Below are 14,781 nucleotides of genomic sequence, written 5' to 3'. Positions count from 1 at the left end.
AAATCATGTAGGAAGATATGCAGGAAGGTATATGTGTGTATGGAAAAATTTGGGAATAGAATGGACCTTCAACTCAAATGACAGAAAGGACAACTCATACATCGACATGGTTATGGTGTGAAAAATATATGTACAAGGCATATTCTAAGACTTGTGAGTGAAAGAGATATGTTCAAGACTCGTGTGATGACCATGGGACTACAAATGTGATTAGTCTTGTACAAAGACTAAGTTAAGACTTCATCTATATACACTAAACTGGACAAGCTGTAGTATTTCAGTCATAACTTTTTATCGTTGACTCCGAATTGGACAAAACTAAATCCAAATGAAATATAAAACACTGGGATACAGATCCATAGGTGGCACGACACGTAACTCTTTCTAGAACTCCACCTATGACCAAAACAAGCTGACACTTGTGCAGGATACGAGAATAAAAATCCGGGTTGACTCAAAGGAACTATGACTCGATTTTAGACATATTTATAAGTTCAAATCAATTAATTAAGCAAAGTCCTTTTAGTCATTGGTTAGTTAATTAATAATTATTTACAAACACAAGTCAACACAAACGGTTAGTTTAATCACATGTAAGTATGCATAAACAAGAGATGCACAAGTAGTCAAGTAGTCACAACATGATGCAATGAGTTTGCAACCTAACCATGGCTCTAGTTCTCTAAAGTTCAAGAATTATGGTATTCAAAGAGGGTCCATGGTTATGAGTCCAAATGCATCACGCGGAAGCCTTACCTTTGGAAGGGTTGGCGCGTATGGATGGGACCCCGCAAGTTAAACTTGCTTCCATGGTTTGGTGAAATCACAAACTCGGATATACCCATCGTTGCACGAAGCGTTCGATTAGGTAGATGGAGCGTGAATTCCCAAGGGCTAAAGCAATATGTAGAACACATATGGGTTTCAGAAAGGAAGGAAAAACTCCATCATGAAGTAAAATCGATCAAATAGTACAAGAACTGGTCAAAACAAGATGGTAGATTATTGGCTCGGTGTTGGAAGAACTTGGCGCAAGAAAATAGGGTTCATCGCGCATCGATGACCTTATCGCGCCGCGATGAGACCAACGCACTACAATGGATACTACTGTCTAGCGACAATTCCTACACTCCTCGGCAACTTTCTGTGTTATTGGGATTTTCTGATTTTTGTAGTATTTTTTCGATTCTAGTTTGTTTCAAGTCTCCTCCACTCATTCTAAATCAATTGCCAAAATAAATTTTAAGAACTAAAATAGAAATCTTCCCCAGTGGAGTCGCCAAAAACTGTAGGGAATATTTCAAGCATCAACTTTGAGCCCCATTGTGATCATGCATTTAAGTATAGTGGCGTCTAAAGGGAAAGAAGCTAGAGCATAAGAGTCGCCAATAAGTTTTAGGAACTTGTAAACCGTCCACGAAGTGAAGGTTACACCCTTTCACGATCACAGAGATCGCTAACTCTATAGTGGCCCTGAACCATGACTGGATATTCGGGGATGATGGTACGAATCCAATCTAAAAGAGATTGAACCCGCCCTAAATAGGCCTTTATTTTGTTCTTCTCATATTCATATGTGCTTTTCGATCAACATGCAATCATTATATTAACTCTAAACCTCAATAGTAGAAAAAATGTTATTTGTAATTGGCGAAATTGACTTTTTGTAACTGACATTGTTGGTTGCGAATGCCACCGTTACAACTAGTGAAAATTATTTGTAACCGACTAATGTTAGTTACAAATAATGTACTATTCGTAACTGGCTAAATCTAAAGCTAGTTACAAAAAGTCTATTTTCCAAGTTAGAAAGCATACTATTCGTAACTGGCATTAAGTTACGCCGGTTACAATTAGGGTATTATTAGTAACTGGCAAATCTTAACGCCGGATACGAATATATTTTTTTATTTTTTTAAAAAATACTATTAGTAACTGGCATTAGATTACGCCAGTTACTAATAAATAAATAATTTTTTTTATAAATATTTGATTCGAATACAAGAATGGTAGTATATCCTACCAAACGACCCATCGTCAAATGGGTTACAACCTGCTACAATACAACCAACAAAACACGTACTCCGAGTACTTCCTTATAACTTAAATTCACCCACAACATACAATGCAAACACTCTAAATAATTCCACACAACTTGAATTTATCCACAACAATACAATACAGCAGAATTAACTATACTTTCCAAAAAAAAAAACAATTAAAACTTGAATAAAAAAAAAATCATTGATATATAATTTAGAAATGTAATAACAATAACCAATAGGCTAAATAAAAGTAGATATATAGAAATGTGTTTTATTGTTTTAATAAGCTAAATGCGATTAATCATAACATTGATTAATAAGATAACCTATCTTTCAACAAAAAATTAAGTCTAAAAACTTAGTCCTGTAGAAGTAACTAAGACAAGTGACAAAAGTAACTATAATAATAGCATGCATAATGAAGACAATATGGGGACGGCAGACACAAGTCCAACATAAAACCAGAAGCAAAACTCTGTGCTTTACCACCTTCGAGCAGCAAAAATCTTCATATCACAGATTCATATCTACATAAACAAACCAATACCCTAAGTCATTTTACCTTCCCCCAACTGAAAGTAATAGAGAAATAAACCTTTCATGTACAAAATTCTTAATGTGTATCCAACACATCTTCCGAAATGCATGATTGCAACAACATGAGGATCCACCTACTATTAGTATCAATCAGTGATAAGAACAAAGATATCTACAGCATAAGGTTCCACTATTGATCCTGTCATATAAAGACTCAATTCCCTTGAATGCTTCTATCATCATCTATCAGAGATAAGAACAAAGACATTTTCCATAAAGACATTTGCCCAAAATCAATAATAATAAAACCACTAAAATTAGCAATCGAAGAACAATTCAAGGTTCACTATTGTGACTCTTAACAACTCAACATTAACCCAAATTAAAAGTGGAATGTAATTCAATAATTTATTGAAAAATAATAGATTATAAATCATAGACAATTTTGTAATTAAACGATTATATTACAAAAAAAAAACGAAGTATAATTATAATGCAAAAACCGACACCATGAACAAAAACAATCAATGAAAAAGATGAGATAAAAGTACCAACATTCAATTGTAGATAATTTAGTTTAGTATTAACTCTGAATTAATTGCAGAAAGTAGGATCACTTACATTGATGAAATGGGGAGATTTTAAAACTAGGGTTTCGTAGAAAATGGAAACAAATCGAAAGGAGCACTGTTATGGTAGCCAACGCGAATTGTTGGGGACAAATTCAAATCGCCTATACGCTTATATTCCCTAAGCGGCATCTTGAAGGGCGGTTATGACAATGGAGTTCTAGGAGATAGAAAGTGACCTCTTGAAGTACGAAAGAATTCCAGATCTGATGGAGAGCGATGATTATATATAGGTTGGAAGTAGTGGGGCTTCTTGACGCCGCCTATGCCTGGAGCTGACTTTCGTGGTTCTTCTTGCAATAATGGAGGAAGAAAGTGGAAGAGGAAAACAGAGAAAGAGTTGAAATCGAAGGAAGAGGAATGGAACGATTTAATTAAGATGGGAAGAGGAATGAGAGGAGGGCATCCCCACCGCCGAAGAGCTACTAGTGGATTTGGATCTCATGACCGAAGTCACAGACCAAACCTTGCTTGAATTAAAAAAATAAAAAAAATTCTTTCTAGGTAAATTTATTTGAGGAAAAGAATTTTTTTTTAATTTTTTTTTTAGCTTCTTTTAATTTTCTCTTCAGCACTAAACAGGTAGTTTCTGTAATAATTTATTGCAGATTGCATTTCTACTTGTGACTAGATTGTGCACATTTGATTGCATGTTAGTCAGAAAGCGCACATGAATACGAGTAGAATGAATTAGAGGCCTATTTAGGGCAGGTTCAATCTCTTTTAGGTTGGATTTGTACCTTCATCCCCGAACCCTATTTGGTTCAAGACCTTTTGGAGTTGACGATCTCCTGGATCGTTAAGGGGTGTAATCTTCACCTTGTGAACGGTTGACAAGTTCCTAAAAACTTGTTGGCGACTCTTTTGCTCTAGCTTCCTTCCCTTTGGACGCCACCATGCTTAAGTGTATGATCACAGTGGGGTTCAAGTTTGGGATAATGCTTGAAATATTCCCTACAGTTAGTAATTAGGATAAAATTTCCTAATTTTGTTAGGATAATCTTTGAGGATAAATATGATTTATCTTTTTAGATTAAAATAAGATTTGATTCTATCTCATGCCTAATTTAAAATATATGATATTTTATTGATGGTTATGAATAATATATGATATTATCTAATTGCAGTAATTAAAATATGAGATATTTAGGTGCCGTGTTTCCTTAATTATGAACATTCGATGTTGTAGTTTAGGAAAGCATGATGAGTGATTTATTACGTGGCAATTTTATAATATATGATATTATGTTGCTATGTAATGACTAGCATGGCCTATTAGATTGTTAAATACGATCTGCGCATCGTGATGTATTTTTGTAATCTAAAGTACAGTCTACGTACTGATAAAGTATTTTTGTAATTTTATTTATTTTATTTAACTAGTAAATAGAATAGAATAGAATTACAGGTTGCAGTTAATCCAAGAAGCCCATGAAGTGAAGGCTCAAAGGAGCGAGGTGGATGAGATCCATGAAGGCTCAAGTGGGAGCATTTACTTTATTAGTTTTCTTAGGATTAGGGGCCATGCTATGTCTATATTATTGTAGGTGTCGTTCGAAGTGCACCTGCGTTAAGCATGTTGTGAACATGCTTGACACTCATAGGAAGTGGGAATTGACGTATACGATTAGGGACAAATAAAGTAGGGAGCTGCCAATAAATTTTTAAGGAACTTGTAAACCGTTCACAGATCATAAAAGGCAACCATGATAAAGGGACAATGAAAGGCAACAACGATTGACCCGTGAAGGTTACACCCCATTCATAATCCATGAGATTACTAACTCCATATGGTCCGGAACCACGAAAGGAGGATCGGGGATGATGGTACGAAATGAGTCATGGAGTCACATTCGCCCATATTGGCCTCTACTCGATTCTTATTGTGAAAAGTGATTCCTGCGATCTCAAAGGCATGCAAACAAAGATTCAATTCGCTCCAAACTATTATTATGCTAAATTGGTTGAATATTAATGCAACATATAATTCTAAAACATTAGTGATCACTTGATTTAATAACAAGATTAAAAAGAAACCTAAACCGATCGTCTAAATTATCTTATTAGGCGTGATTTTCAATTACATATTCCCTTTAAACATGCAATATGGTGATCAACAAATATATAATAAAATCAACATTAATATTGGAAGCAATTTAATAGTAATCCAACAATATAATTACTACTACAAAATGAGTGTTTTTTGGACGCTGAAGCCTCGACGATAGACCATGAGTGTCAGCTTGTAAATATAGTATCCGCATTTTCTCGACGCTTTTTAGGGTCGAAATTGATTCCGACGAGTAAAAGCGTCGAGAATTCTATCACGTGTGGTGCACGTGAGTAGATGATTTAGATCAAGTGCCCAAACCCTCGGTTCCGAGATTTGGGAAAAAAAATTAAATCGCCCAACAAAATCACAAAAATCTCTTCATTCCTCTTCTCAACCCTAACTTTATCTCATTTTCATTCTGAATTCTCAAGGAGGTTTATTAAATCTTGGACTTCACATATAGATCTTCGTTCTCCTTACATTATCATACCTTCTGTACTCATCTTCAGTTGTATAACGTGTATTCGATTTCATCATCTCTGCGCTAATCGATAACATTGAGGTACATCCTTTCTTTTTTATTTTATTCGTTTTTTCCTTTTTAAAATTGGGTTTTATTTCTAGATTCTTTTAGAACTTTCATATTCAATAATGTCACAAAATTATGGTTATATATTGGTTTGATTCATGAACAATACAGATTTTAGGGTTTCTGTATGTATATTGTTTATTTAATTTTTATGTGCTACTGTTTTTGTTCAGTAAAATTAACCATTAATCACACATTGGAACTTATAAGAAACGAAGAGCCTTGTTTGATTCTCTAAAAAAATAAAAGGGGAACATTGTTTGATATTACTGTTTTTTTAAGCGTTTGTTTGCTTTTTTTTTTTTTTGGTATGATTCGGTTATTGATGTTTATGTCTATGGGTTCAAAGTGAGAATAGAAGTCTCTTGATTATATTCGTGTGAATTGATTGAAATTTTAGATTTTTTTGTGCATTTCAAAACAAAAGCATATGCCAATATTCTAATTTGTTTGAGAAAATTATGAGGTAAAAAAAGTAGGAGTTTAAAGATAATGGATGCTACAGTAGCAAGCTTCAATGGGGTGTTCAATAAATTTGAAGAGGAAGTTGCAAATTTTTTAAGCTAATCACATCCTCTTTCTGGTTGACAAATAACCCTTCTACATATGTTGCTTTAATATTGATATTGGATTTTAGTAATGACTACATTTTTGAGAGCTTATGAAGGAGATAGACCAACTTGGAGGACACCTTAGCACCCTTGAAGGGTAGACTCAAGGCTTTAGCCCAAGAGTGTTCCAACTCTTATTCGTTGGGAGAATAATGTTGCTGCTACGCGTATTAGTGCCCTTCTCGAGTTCTCGGTGAGTCTAAGTTATCAAATGTGCGTTGTTTAGTTGTAGTTGCAGAGTTTTTTTACCCAATGCACCCACCCCCTAGACTGAAATAATAAACTTGCTTAGGGTTCGTTTGGCCTCACTGTGGTTTTCTGTTTTTTGGTTTTTTGTTTTTCAAAATCATATGATATATGTCTTATAATGAATAAGAAATTAGTCAAACTTATTAAGATAATGATATTTTGGAAAACTGACAACAAAAAAGTGGAAACACCTTTTTCTTATTTCATGTTTTTGATTTTTTGTTTTCAAAAAAACTGAAAACAAAAAACGATGCCAAACAAGCCCTTAGATAATGGTTACCAAAACATAACAGATGTCTGGTTATTAAGCTATTCTGCTAAGGTTGTTACTAGTCAATAAATGTTCATAATTTCCATTTTATCCTACCTTTATAATGTATATATTGACCGATTTATAGGAAAGTAATCAATACTCGCTAAAAAGTCGTGATTATGATTTCATCATACTTTAGAGGGGAAAGTCATGCTAAAATGTTAAATTATGACAGTAAGTAGTTGTGTACCATCAATAATTACATGGTTATAGCTCTTTGTGGTATGTAGCTCATGGTTTGTGCCAGGAACTCACTTTTATATGTAACAATAGACATGTCTACCTGAAAAGAAGACATAGAATAAAAATGCATTAAGAATTACACCCTTTGTTGATTTATTTGTTATCATTCCTAGAAAGACATCTTATGTTACTAAAGCAACGTAGATGAATGTTATGTTATTTTTGCATCTGATTGTGTGCTGCTGTATCACAGCTTTTGTGAGAAGCTTTGTTATGGTGAAAGCTCTGCAACTGTTGTTTACCTACGTTGTAGTTGAATTGTTGAACTCTACCTAAGAGTAGTCTACATGGCAACATGAGTATGTACAATTATTTCCAAGAATAAAAAGCAATGCAAGATTAAACATTAAACCCCTTTAGTTTGTACATTTGAAAGTCTGAAACCTCAAGTATTTTGATCATCAAACACTTGTTATTTATGAGAAATCAATCTATGTCTTTTGGGTAGCAACATTTTTTTCAAGAATGAGAAGAGAGTTAAGTTGGACTACTTTTTGTGGGAGGTTGTATCTATTTATATCTGGTTGTGTTGGTGTTTTGTATTTTTTTTGCTGGTAGATTACAATAGTTTGGAGTTTTTTAGATGTTGAGCAATGTTTTGCTGCTACTGCTGCTGTTATTTTACCGTTGTCCTGTAGTTGCATTGCTGTTCGTCCCATATATCATTGATCAGCACTCATTTTTAGCCCCTTGTTCCTTCATGAAAGTTATAGATCTCAAAAAGTTATCCAATTTAGGCTCAAGAATTTCTCAATTTGGAATTGTGTACTAGGAGTTATGGCTTCTAGAAATTTTTGGTGTCTGCTAGCTTGATTCTATCGCAGCAGGGATGTTATATATGCTTGACGCCTATGTGGGTTGTTGCCCTATTGGGTGGGATTGCTAAAATGAATTCTCTGGCTTTTCTTATTTGTTTTAATATAATTTTCCTTCAATTAATTATATATTAGTTTAAAGAAGTACGGATGTGTTCTTGCGTTGTAAACAAATGCAAGAGGTGTAAAGAGTAAGAGGAATTTCTTTAGCAAGAGGTCTAAACAGCAAGAGGTGGCTACTTATTACTTGGCTTCTTCACAGGTTTATCAATCCCTATCAATAATAAATGTTTCATATAAATTCCTTTTATTAGAAAAAGTTGCAGGTTGATCTCTATTTTCTGATTATCACAATTCTAAGGAGTTAAACCCGTTCTTGGTTGCCGACACTGAGACTCTTTTACTTGATGAAATTCACCAACCGTATGCTGCCGGTGTTATGACGGTTCATCCTGGTGAACATATAATATACACACTCATATATATAAGCTCTCTATACCTTCTGCAGTTTCACGAACACACACCGACAAGGTTAAAAGGTAGTAAGGTACTAGTTTTGCCGTGCATATCCTTGTGAACTGCTATTTAAATATTTTTGTTAATTTGAATGAATGAATTATATATTTAGTTGAGAAAAAACATGTTAGTTTGTCCTCTATGGTTTAGTACCTATTTTGAAGCTCTTATTTTGGTAGTGTAATTATTTGATATATCTAATCATAAAGGATAAAGTTGTTCAGCTAGGGTTGCAATCCATTAACTTACTATCTTTAAAGCTCTTATTTTGTCATTGTTGCATGTATATAATGTATAATTATTGTTGTGCTGTTAGGGAATATAATCCACTAACTAATAACAAAGCTTACTCAACCAGCAAAAATATATGGCAAATTTTAACTTCAAGCTTTGATATGCTTGTTATTGGTGCAGAATATTGCTGTGATTATTTTATATGTCCTAGTCGATCTACGTGAAAGTTATTAATCAAGTGGATCTATGAAGACATTTTAGTAGCTCCAAAATCAATTGTGAGAAGCAGCAATTTTTTCCATATAGGTGCAGAATTACAATATAACCTTTTTATTTAATGTTAGCCGTTTATTAAGAAGTTATGTGTTATACATAAAAAGTTCTTGTACTTTTCTTTTATCATTCTAGGTTAGATCAATAATGTTAGAATATATTGGTTTTTGGCACTGTATTGTACATATACTAAGTTGTGCTCTTCTTCTTGATTATGAATGAAGTTGAATTTGAGTAAACTTTTCTTTTGATTTTTGCAAATACTCAGTATATTAATTTTCAGTGATAAAATTAAATTTTATTTCTTGAAAAATACCACAATTTATAAAAAAAAAAAAAAAATAGGTTTTATAATAAATGAAACAATGTACACCAAAAAGTATTGACAATTTTGAAATTATAGAGAGTAAAAAGCGTCGCCAATTTTAAGATTATAGACAAAGAAAAGCGTTGCCAAATTTGAGAAAGTGCGGGAATGGACACTACATACGACACTTCGTATAAAAATTTGGACAGCAAAAAGCGTTGATAAGGGTGACGCTTTTTGGCGTCTAATAAATTTCTTGACTCACGTTTTCTAGACGCTTTTTAGAAGCGTCGAGAGAAAAATTTTCGACGCTTTTTTGTGTCGAGAATAAGCTTAAAAAGCGTCCAAAAACCACGGAATTTCTAGTAGTATATAAAATTGTTAGAAAAACAATGGAAATAAAAGGAACATGATTCCTTACTTTGATTTATTATAAAACCCTCAAACAGTTAGTAACTTCAAGGAAATAATAAAACAATAATTAAAATTAAATTAAATAGAGTTGATTTAGGGTCAAACCCTCAAACAGTTCTACTTTCACGCCTTGGTTTAAGGACATAAGCTCAGGTAAAGTACGGACTCCTTGGAGTGCTTAAGGAATGTATTTTGGAAGAATAAGGCTAGTGTTTAGGCTAGAGCATAGAAGAGAAAAGAGAATTAATTGATGCCTCGAACAACAGAAATGAGGGGGTATTTATAGGGAAAATGAGCAGAGGGAACACACGGAACCCTAAAAAGATAAAAACCCTAAAAAACAATGCTGCGACACGGTGTAGAATCCCGTGACACGGGGGAAAATAGTGTGACGCGGGATAATTTGGTGTGACGCGGGACAGAAAACAGACTACAGAAGATAAAACGCGTTTAGGGATTATGCGGAGAAAACACGGAGCAACCCTGTGTCACGGTATATGCACCGTGGCACGGGAAAATATGTTGTAGCGTGGCAACATTTCCCGTGACGCGGCATAGTTTGCCGTGACGCGGCGGATCCTGCTTTCATTTTTATATCCAGATACATTTTAACCCTAATTACACTCAGCATTTTTAAGCGCCGTTTCATAATTTCGGGCTATTTAGGTTTATTATTTATTAATTGGGCTAAAATAATAAATAATAAGAAATGAATATAAAAGGTTTGTGCTAAAATAAAAATTGGACTATACTTTGACTAAACATTAGGATTGATTTTATGAACTGAGTTTGATTGAATATGAATTTTAAGCATTCCCGGGATTAAATACTCAACCTGACCAATAATGGCGGTGAAAAGTTGTTCATCATCGGGTTTGGTTTCGGGGAGACATTTTTAAGTATCTACAGAAGCCCCCACTTTGACTGAGATTTTTAAGTAGTCGATAGGGACGGAGAATGATTTAAGACGTTCTGCGATCCTAAATCACTCTGTATACGCCGATACCTGCAGAAAAATGTCAGTTCCACAGATAAAAGAGTAAAGGGATCGAATGCTTATCTGACACCAGTGTATTGGTGACAAATGAGTTTGGTAGCTTCCTATTCTTGAAGGAATCCACTGGATGATGTTTCATTGAGATACTTTCCATGCCTGAGGAAAGTCGACTGATGAATTTGGTAGCTTTCTATGCTTGAAGAAATCTACCGGATGATACTTTCCATGCTTGAGGAAAGTCGACATATGAATTTGGGCGCTTTCTATGCTTGAAGAAATCCACCGGATAATACTTTCCATGCTTGAGGAAAGTCGACAGATGAATTTGGCGATTTTCTATGCTTGAAGAAACCCACCGATAATACTTTCCATGCTTGAGGAAAGTCGACAGATTAATTTGGCGGTTTTCTATGCTTGAAGAAATCCACCGATTGAGATACTTTCCATGCTTGAGGAAAGTCAATAGATGATATAATCGCTGACTTCTTCGTTTTGAGAGATGACAACGACCGACAATTTTCCATGCTTGAGGAAAAACTTGTCTAATGAGATTGCAAGTCTCTATGTATCGAGCACCTTGCGCCATGAAATGATGGTGGTTCGATTGTCCCCGAACATGGGCTGTAATTGGTTCGCTTGTCCCCGAACGTGGGCTGTAGATGATTTACACCTTCAAGTCGACTATCCGACCATATTAGGTGCTTAAAATATCGAGAATGCGATTTTGAGGCTTGCTAGGGGCAAAATGGTAATTTAGGTACCACTTAAATATCAGTTAGAATTTTCCGCATATTTTCGGTGAGAAAATAACTGTCAGTTGCGGCAACTTATTCAAACTGGTCAAAATGCCTGGAATACTCTAGAAACAAGTCAATGCGGTGTGCAGGACACGCGCGTGCACCGTGCCACGTGGAGGTTTGTCGCGACACGGTATTTATTCCCGTCACGCGGTAATTTATCTCGTGACACGGGAATTTTTTTTTTACTACTGAATTACTCAATTGTGCTAGGAATATTCGTTGATAAATTCGCGCGTGCACCGAGTCTTTAGATTTCCGTGCCTTTGACCAGCTAAATCACCGTGCCACGTCAGGTATACCGTTATGCGGCAACGAATACCGTGGCACGGGAAATAAAGCCGTTACACGGGGATTTATTTTGCCTTTAAATGCCTGCTTCCTCATTTCATTTTGTTGCTGCTGTTCAATCTTGAGTTTACCATTTTCGCCCTTCTTGTTCCTTTTTTTTTTTTGTTTTTTTTTTGCTCAAAATATCGCGTCCCGGCGGGCTTGTACCATGGCACGAAGCTTAATACCGTGTCGCGGCGTTATTGACCGTGTCATGGTGTATCTATGAAGGTTTTCGACTCCGTCACTGCTGCTGTTCGAGTTTGCCGTCGCCATTTTCGCCGCGTCGCGTGCGTCAAGACTGTGACACGTCACCTGTTACCGTGTCACGACGTAGAGTACCGTGTCATGGTGATCTGTCTGCTCTCGTTGCTGCTGTTCGACTTCCTTGCTGCGGTTTTTCGAGCTCTATTCACTCGTTTCTTCTTGCAAACTTCACCATTTTTGAATTCCTACAAGGATCCATGTAAGTTTTCTTTGCTTTTTGTCTCAAATTTTGTCGTAAATGCCATTTTTGCTTAAAACCCTAAAAAAATCAAATCGGGGGTTTTTGATTTTGAGCTTTTATGTTGAAATTCTTGCCACGAATTAGCTTGTATATGAATGTATGTTTGTTTGTGAGCAATTTGAGACTAAGTTTGCATGATTTGGTGAAGAAATGAGCAAATCACCATTTTTTATACTACTTGTGCGTGAAATGGTGTTCTTGTTGTTCTTGTTGTTTCTTTGCAATTGAAATGATGATATAATGGTTGTAGATCTTGTAAATTATGTTATGATGTGCCGATCTATTGTTTTTGTGCAACTTCGAAACATGCTTTGTTTTTATGTATGTACTATGTTGTCATGGAGAACATAGTATCATGCGATTAGGAGAACTGTAGTATTAGTTTGTCATGGAGAAACTAAGTACTAGAAATAACTCTATTATTTTGCTAATTTCTAGCCTTGAGGTAAAAATTTAGCGCATAACAGAAAATGCAACTTGAGGTAGTTGTTAAGCTGTTTTTGAATAAATAACTTAGGAAATGATGCCAAATATTTAGATTTTTATTTTTTTATTGAACATAATAGCATGCCTAGACAATGAGATCGAGATATTTCTACTCGTGGCCGGCGTTAGGCTTTCCGAGAGGACACTCCCACGGTTCCCGAGGATATAGACGATGCCTTGGAGACCGAGCCTCGCCCCTCTAGTAGGGTTAGGTGGACTCCACCTTCGTGGACACCAGACAAATTGGTTTTCTATCGTGAGAACCATATTTCTCATCATCCGCTTTCCAGAATAGTCGATGGTGTGCTTCGCCATCATGGTTCAGGAGCTGAAGACTTGATTCCCCGGCTATACAAGATCATCAAAGGGGATCCTACCACCAACGCCTTGTGGGAGTCTGCTGGTTTGGAAGATTTTTATTCAGTAGTGTGGGATTTCGCAACCCCCGAGGCTGTGGTTCGATAGTCGTCCGAGCGCTGTTGGAGTATTTCTAGGATACTACCAACACTTTCCACTTCGCTTGGGGGAGATGACGGTGACTCCTCTTGATTTCAGCATGATTAGTGGCTTGCGCTTCACCGAGCGGCCCGTCCGGCAGATTCCTGACCTCACTTGGGAAGCGAGTGAAGCATCGGAGTTGTTAGGTCCTGTCGTTCAGCATATCAGGACTCGACCGGTGCCTCAGGGTGGTCCTAGGAGTGGGTGATCAGAGGTAGCTTCTGTTCTTGCCCATGGTTTTGACATAGTTGAGATGACACCTGAGCAGCGAGTACGGATCTTTATCTTGATCCTTATTTCCGGGACTCTTTCTCATGATAGAAGTTCTCACGCGCTTGTTTGTTACCTGCCGTCTCTGATCAGGATTGGTGAGCTAGGATCCTTCAGTTGGGCTAGTATAGGATATACTGATCTGCTCTAGTCACTGCGTCATTGTAGGGAATATTTCAAGCCATTAACCCCAAGCTTGAACCCCACTGTGATCATACACTTAAGCATGGTGGCGTCCAAAGGGAAGGAAGCTAGAGCAAAAGAGTCGCCAACAAGTTTTTAGGAACTTGTAAATAATTCACAAGGTGAAGATTACACCCCTTAACGATCTAGGAGATCGTCAACTTCAAAAGGTCTTGAACCAAATAGGGTTCGGGGATGAAGGTACAAATCCAACCTAAAAGAGATTGAACCTGCCCTAAATAGGCCTCTACTTCATTCTTCTCGTATTCATGTGAGCTTTCTGACTAACATGCAAACAATAGGTTAACCCTAAACCTGTTTATCTATGTTGGTTGAAATTAATGCACAGACAAAACTATTATTGGCGATCACTTGAATTATAATCAAATCAGCCTAAACAAGATTATTAATTATCTTATTAAGCGTGATTACAAGTACAAATTCCAATTAAACATGCATAAAAGGCGTGATCAAGCAACAACAATAAATAAACATCAAGCAACATGATAATCATAAACACAATAATTATAACAATAATAATCATGTTAAAGCATAATATTATTAGCAAGATCCTAGGCATGATACTAACAAGATTAATAACAAACCCTAGCATGTCACTAAGCATTAAGAATCAAGGCTTTAGACCTAACATGGTACTAACATGATATTAGAAAAGAGTAAAAGGCACCCTAAACATGATACTATAAAGCAATAATAACATCCTAACATGATACTAGGAATTAAATAAATTTAAACATGCTTTCTACAAGAATAGAGCAACAAGATTACATACTTTGATGCCTCGTACCTCTTTCTAATTACAAAATACACGCGTTAGTAACTTTAAGGAAAATATAAAATCAAACAATTAAATCAAATAATTG

At 35.7% G+C, this 14,781-nt stretch overlaps 1 long non-coding RNA gene across 1 annotated transcript; it reads right to left on the bottom strand.

Moving 5' to 3' along the window:
• Positions 1–2,225: 2,225 nt before the first annotated feature.
• Positions 2,226–3,671, bottom strand: LOC145590717 (uncharacterized). Its single transcript, XR_014102131.1, has 2 exons — positions 3,204–3,671; positions 2,226–2,572 (listed from the first exon to the last, which is right to left on the bottom strand). It is a non-coding gene; the product is annotated as an uncharacterized LOC145590717 (long non-coding RNA).
• Positions 3,672–14,781: the final 11,110 nt, after the last annotated feature.

Source organism: Chenopodium album, chromosome 18 (assembly GCF_948465745.1).
Source record: "Chenopodium album chromosome 18, dcCheAlbu1.1, whole genome shotgun sequence".
In the NCBI taxonomy this organism is placed as follows: Eukaryota; Viridiplantae; Streptophyta; class Magnoliopsida; order Caryophyllales; family Amaranthaceae; genus Chenopodium; species Chenopodium album.
Note: the sequence above shows the minus strand (reverse complement) of the source record. Positions and strands in the feature narration are given on the sequence as shown.